Consider the following 7,236-nt stretch of genomic DNA (forward strand, 5'->3'; position numbering starts at 1 on the left):
TCCTTTATATACAGGGGCAAGGGGCACCCTAGAACAAACAAGATCAATTGTCTTAGCCGTGTGCAGTGCCCCCCTCCACAGTTACACACCTCAGTCATATCGTCGTAGTGCTTAGGCGAAGCCCTGCGCCGGTAACTTCATCATCACCGTCGCCACGCCGTCGTGCTGATGGAACTCTCCCTCGGCCTCAATTGGATCAAGAGTTCGAGGGACGTCATCGAGCTGAACGTGTGCTGAACGCGGAGGTGCCGTACGTTCCGTGCTTGGATCGGTTGGATCGCAAAGACGTTCGAGTACATCAAGCGCGTTACTAAGCACGTCCGCTTTCGGTCTATGAGGGTACATGGACACACTCTCCCCGCTCGTTGCTATGCGTCTCCTAGATAGATCTTGCGTGATCGTAGGTAATTTTTTTGAAATACTGCGTTCCCCAACAGTGGCATCCGAGCCAGGTCTATGCGTAGATGTTATATGCACGAGTAGAACACAAAGATTTGTGGGCGATAATAGTCATATTGCTTACGAGCAATGTCTTACTTTGATTCGGCGATATTGTTGGATGAAGCGGCCCGGACCGACATTACATGACCGCGTTCATGAGACTGGTTCTACCGACCTGTTTCGCGCACAGGTTGCTAGCGGGTGTCTGTTTCTCCAACTTTAGTTGAATCGAGTTTGACTACGCCCGGTCCTTGTTAAAGGTTAAAACAACACACTTGACGAAAAATCGTTGTTGTTTTGATGCGTAGGTAAGAACGGTTCTTGCTAGAAGCCCGTAGCAGCCACATAAAACTTGCAACAACAAAGTAGAGGACGTCTAACTTGTTTTTGCAGGGCATGTTGTGATGTGATATGGTCAAGACGTGATGAGATATAAATTGTTGTATGAGATGATCATATTTTGTAACAGTTATCGGCAACTGGTAGGAGCCATATGGTTGTTGCTTTATTGTATGAAACGCAATCGCCATGTAATTGCTTTACTTTAGCACTAAGTGGTAGCGATAGTCGTAGAAGCAATAGTTGGTGAGACGACAATGATGCTACGATGGAGATCAAGGTGTCAAGCCAGTGACGATGGTGATCATGACGGTGCTTTGGAGATGGAAATCAAAGACACAAGATGATGATGGCCATATCATATCACTTATTTTGATTGCATGTGATGTTTATCCTTTATGCATCTTATTTTGCTGAGTACGGCTGTAGCATTATAAGATGATCCGTCACTAAATTTCAAGGTACAAGTGTTCTCCCTGAGTATGCACCGTTGCTACAGTTCGCCGTGCCGAGACACCACGTGATGATCGGGTGTGATAAGCTCTACGTTCACATACAACGGGTGCAAGCTAGTTTTGCACACGCAGAATACTCGGGTTAAAGTTGACGAGCCTAGCATATGTAGATATGGCCTCGGAACACTGAGACCGAAAGGTCGAATGTGAATCATATAGTAGATATGATCAACATAGTGATGTTCACCATTGAAAACTACTCCATCTCACGTGATGATTGGACATGGTTTAGTTGATATGGATCACGTGATCATTTAGATGACTAGAGGGATGTCTATCTAAGTGGGAGTTCTTAACTAATATGATTAATTGAACTTTAATTTATCATGAACATAGTACTTGATAGTATTTTGCATGTCTATGTTGTTGTAGATAAATGGCCCGTGCTACCGTTCCCTTGAATTTTAATGCATTCCTAGAGAATGCTAAGTTGAAAGATGATGGTAGCAACTACACGGACTGGGTCCGTAACTTGAGGATTATCCTCATTGCTACACAGAAGAATTACGTCCTAGAAGCACCGCTAGGTGCAAGACCCACTGCAGGAGCAACTCCGGACGTTATGAACGTCTGGCAGAGCAAAGCTGATGACTACTCGATAGTTCAGTGTGCCATGCTTTACGGCTTAGAATCGGGACTTCAACGACGTTTTGACCGTCATGGAGCATATGAGATGTTCTAGGAGTTGAAGTTAATATTTCAAGAAAAATGCCCGGATTGAGAGATCTGAAGTCTCCAATAAGTTTTATAGCTGCAAGATGGAGGAGAATAGTTCTGTCAGTGAACATATACTCAGAATGTCTGGGTACCACAACCAGTTGACTCAACTGGGAGTTAATCTTCCTGATGATAGTGTCATTGACAGAGTTCTTCAATCACTGCCACCAAGCTAAAAAAGCATCGTGATGAACTATAATATGCAAGGGATGGATAAGACAATTCCCGAGCTCTTCGCGATGCTAAAGGCTGCGGAGGTAGAAATTAAGAAGGAGCATCAAGTGTTGATGGTTAACAAGACCACTAGTTTCAAAAAGAAGGGCAAAGGGAAGAAGGGGAAATTCAAGAACAATGGCAAGCAAGTTGCTACTCAAGTGAAGAAGCCCAAGTCTAGACCTAAGCCTGAGACTGAGTGCTTCTACTGCAAAGGGACTGGTCACTGGAAGCGGAACTGCCCCAAGTATTTGGCGGATAAGAAGGATGGCAAAGTGAAAGGTATATTTGATATACATGTTATTGATGTATACCTTACTAATGCTCGTAGTACCGCCTGGGTATTTGATACTGGTTCTGTTGCTCATATTTGCAACTCAAAACAGGGGCTACGGATTAAACGAAGATTGGCTAAGGACGAGGTGACGATGCGCGTGGGAAATGGTTCTAAAGTTGATGTGATCGTAGTCGGCACGCTACCTCTACATCTACCTTTGGGATTAGTTTTAGACCTGAATAATTGTTATTTGGTGCTAGCGTTAAGCATGAACATTATATCTGGATCTTGTTTGATGCAAGATGGTTATTCATTTAAATCAGAGAATAATGGTTGTTCTATTTATATGAGTAACATCTTTTATGGTCATGCACCCTTGATGAGTGGTCTATTTTTGTTGAATCTCGAAGCCAAAAGATGCAAGGTTAATAATGATAGTGCAACTTATTTGTGGCACTGCCGTTTAGGTCATATTGGTGTAAAGCGCATGAAGAAACTCCATTCTGTTGGGATTTTGGAATCACTTGATTATGAATCACTTGATGCTTGCGAACCATGCCTCATGGGCAAGATGACTAAGACTCCGTTCTCCGGAACAATGGAGCGAGCAACTGACTTGTTGGAAATAATACATACTGATGTATGCGGTCCGATGAGTGTTGAGGCTCGCGGCGGGTATCATTATTTTTTGACCTTCACATATGATTGAGTAGATATGGGTATATCTACTTGATGAAACATAAGTCTGAAACATTTGAAAACTTCAAAGAATTTCAGAGTGAAGTGGAAAATCATCATACCAAGAAAATAAAGTTTCTACGATCTGATCATGGAGGTGAATATTTGAGTTATGAGTTTGGTCTTCATTGGAAACAATGCGGAATAGTTTCGCAACTCATGCCACCTGGAATACCACAGTGTAATGGTGTGTCCGAACGTCGTAACCGCACTTTATTAGATATGGTGCGATCTATGATGTCTCTTACTAATTTACCGCTATCGTCTTGGGGTTATGCTTTAGAGACGGCTGCATTCACGTTAAATAGGGCACCATCTAAATCCGTTGAAACGACACCATATGAACTGTGGTTTGGCAAGAAACCCAAGTTGTCGTTTCTTAAAGTTTGGGGCTGCGATGCTTATGTGAAAAAGCTTCAACCTGATAAGCTCGAACCCAAATTGGAGAAATGTGTCTTCATAGGACACCCAAAGGAGACAGTTGGGTACACCTTCTATCACAGATCCGAAGGCAAGATATTCATTGCTAAGAATGGATCCTTTGTAGAGAAGGAGTTTCTCTCGAAAGAAGTGAGTGGGAGGAAAGTAGAACTTGATGAGGTAATTGTACCTGCTCCCTAATTGGAAAGTAGTACATCACAGAAATCAGTTCCAGTGATTCGTACACCAATCAGTGAGGAAGCTAATGATGATGATCATGAAACTTCTGATCAAGTTACTACTGAACCTCGTAGGTCAACCAGAGTAAGATCCGCACCAGAGTGGTACGGTAATCCTATTCTGGAGGTCATGTTACTTGACCATGACAAACCTACGAACTATGAGGAAGCTACAATGAGCCCAGATTCCGCGAAATGGCTTGAGGCCATGAAATCTGAGATGGGATCCATGTATGAGAACAAAGTATGGACTTTGGTTGACTTGCCCGATGATTGGCAAGCCAAAGAGAATAAATGGATCTTGAAGAAGAAGACTGACGTTGACGGTAGTGTTACTATCTACAAAGCTCGACTTGTTGCTAAAGGTTTTTGACAAGTTCAAGGAGTTGACTACGATGAGACTTTCTCACCCATAGCGATGCTCAAGTCTATACGAATCATCTTAGCAATTGCCGCATTTTATGATTATGAAATTTGGCAAATGGATGTCAAAACTGCATTCCTTAATGGATATCTTAAAGAAGAGTTGTATATGATGCAACCAGAAGGTTTTGTCGATCCTAAAGGTGCTAACAAAGTATGCAAGCTCCAGCGATCCATTTATAGACTGGCGCAAGCATCTCGGAGTTGGAATATACGCTTTGATAGTGTGATCAAAGCATATGGTTTTATATAGACTTTTGGAGAAGCCTGTATTTACAAGAAAGTGAGTGGGAGCTCTGTAGCATTTCTGATATTATATGTGGATGACATATTGTTGATTAGAAATAATACATAATTTCTGGATAGCATAAAAGGATACTTGAATAAGAATTTTTCAATGAAAGACCTCGGTGAAGCTGCTTATATATTGGGCATCAAGATCTATAGAGATAGATCAAGACGCTTAGTTGGACTTTCACAAAGCACATACCTTGATAAAGTTTTGAAGAAGTTCAAAATGGACTAGTCAAAGAAAGGGTTCTTGCCTGTGTTACAAGGTGTGAGTTGAGTCAGACTCAATGCCCGACCACTGCAGAAGATAGAGAGAAAATGAAAGTCATTCCCTATGCCTCAGCCATAGGTTCTATCATGTATGCAATGCTGTGTACCAGACCTGCTGTGTGCCTTGCTATTAGTTTAGCAGGGAGGTAACAAAGTAATCCAGGAGTGGATCACTGGACAGCGGTCAAGAACATCCTGAAATACCTGAAAAGGACACGGATATGTTTCTCGTTTATGGATGTGACAAAGAGCTCGTCGTAAATGGTTACATTGATGCAAGCTTTGACACTGATCCGGATGACTCTAAGTCACAAACCGGATACGTATTTATATTGAATGGTGGAGCTGTCAGTTGGTGCAGTTCTAAGCAGAGCGTCGTGGCGGGATCTACATGTGAAGCGGAGTACATAGCTGCTCCGGAAGCAACAAATGTAGGAGTCTGGAAGAAGGAGTTCATATCCGATCTAGGTGTCATACCTAGTGCATCGGGTCCAATGAAAATCTTTTGTGACAATACTGGTGCAATTGCCTTGGCAAAGGAATCCAAATTTCACAAGAGAACCAAGCACATCAAGAGACGCTTCAATTACATCTGCAATCAAGTCAAGGAGGGAGACATAGAGATTTGCAAGATACACACGGATCTGAATGTTGTAGACCCGTTGACTAAGCCTCTCTCACGAGCAAACATGAGCAGCACCAAGACTCCATGGGTGTTAGATTCATTACTATGTAATCTAGATTATTGGCTCTAGTGCAAGTGGGAGACTGAAGGAAATATGCCCTAGAGGCAATAATAAAGTTGTTATTTATATTTCCTTATATCATGATAAATCTTTATTATTCATGCGAGAAATGTATTAACTAGAAACTTAGTACATGTGTGAATACATAGGCAAACAGAGTGTCCCTAGTATGCCTCTACTTGACTAGCTCGTTAATCAAAGATGGTTAAGTTTCCTGACCATAGACATGTGTTGTCATTTGATGAATGGGATCACATCATTAGAGAATGATGTGATGGACAAGACCCATCCGTTAGCTTAGCATAATGATCCTTTAATTTTTCTACTATTGCTTTCTTCATGACTTATACATGTTCCTCAGACTATGAGATTATGCAACTCCCGAATACCGGAGGAACATCTTGTGTGCTATCAAACATCACAATGTAACTGGGTGATTATAAATATGCTCTACAGGTGTCTCTGATGGTGTTTGTTGAGTTGGCATAGATCGAGATTAGGATTTGTCGCTCCATGTATCAGAGAGGTATTTCTGGGCCCTCTCGGTAATGCACATCACTATGAGCCTTGCAAGCAATGTGACTAATTAGTTAGTCATGGGATGATGCATTACGGAATGAGTAAAGAGACTTGCCGGTAACGAGATTGAACTAGGTATGAGGATACGAATGATCGAATCTCGGGCAAGTAACATACCGATGACAAAGGGAACAACGTATGTTGTTATGCGGTTTGACCGATAAAGATCTTCGTAGAATATGTAGGAGCCAATATGAGCATCCAGGTTCCGCTATTGGTTATTGACCGGAGATGTGTCTCGTTCATGTCTACATAGTTCTCGAACCCGTAGGGTCCGCACGCTTAATGTTCGATGACGATTTGTATTATGAGTTATGTGATTTGATGATGGAAGTTTGTCCGGAGCCCCGGATAAGATCACGGACATGACGAGGAGTCTCGAAATGGTCGAGACATAAAGAGTTGATATATTGGACGATGTTATTCGGACACCGGATGAGTTCCGAGAGGTGCCGGGTAATTATCGGAGTGCCAGAGGGTTATTGGACCCCCCGGGGGGAACTAATGGGCCTTCATGGGCCTTAGTGGGGAGAGAATGACCACAAGGGGCTGGCCGCGCGCCCTCCCCCTTGTGTCCGAATTGGACTAGGGGAAGGGGGCGGCGCCCCCCTTTCCTTCCCTTCTCCCTCTCCCTTCCTTCTTCCCCCTTCCTCCAGGTGGAATCCTACTAGGACTTGGAGTCCTAGTAGGACTCCTTTCTCCTTGCGCGCCCTACAGGGGCCGCCCAGCCTCCCCCTCCCCTCCTTTATATACAGGGGCAGTGGGCACCCTAGAACAAACAAGATCAATTGTCTTGGCCATGTGCGGTGCCCCCCTCCATAGTTACACACCTCGGTCATATCGTCGTAGTGCTTAGGCGAAGCCTTGCGCTGGTAACTTCATCATCACCGTCGCCACGCTGTCGTGCTGATGGAACTCTCCCTCGGCCTCAACTAGATGAAGAGTTCGAGGGATGTCATCAAGCTGAACGTGTGCTGAACGCGGAGGTGCCGTACATTCGGTGCTTGGATCGGTTGGACCGCGAAGAC

The sequence above is a fragment of the Triticum aestivum genome, chromosome 6D, assembly GCF_018294505.1.
Source record: "Triticum aestivum cultivar Chinese Spring chromosome 6D, IWGSC CS RefSeq v2.1, whole genome shotgun sequence".
NCBI lineage: Eukaryota > Viridiplantae > Streptophyta > Magnoliopsida > Poales > Poaceae > Triticum > Triticum aestivum.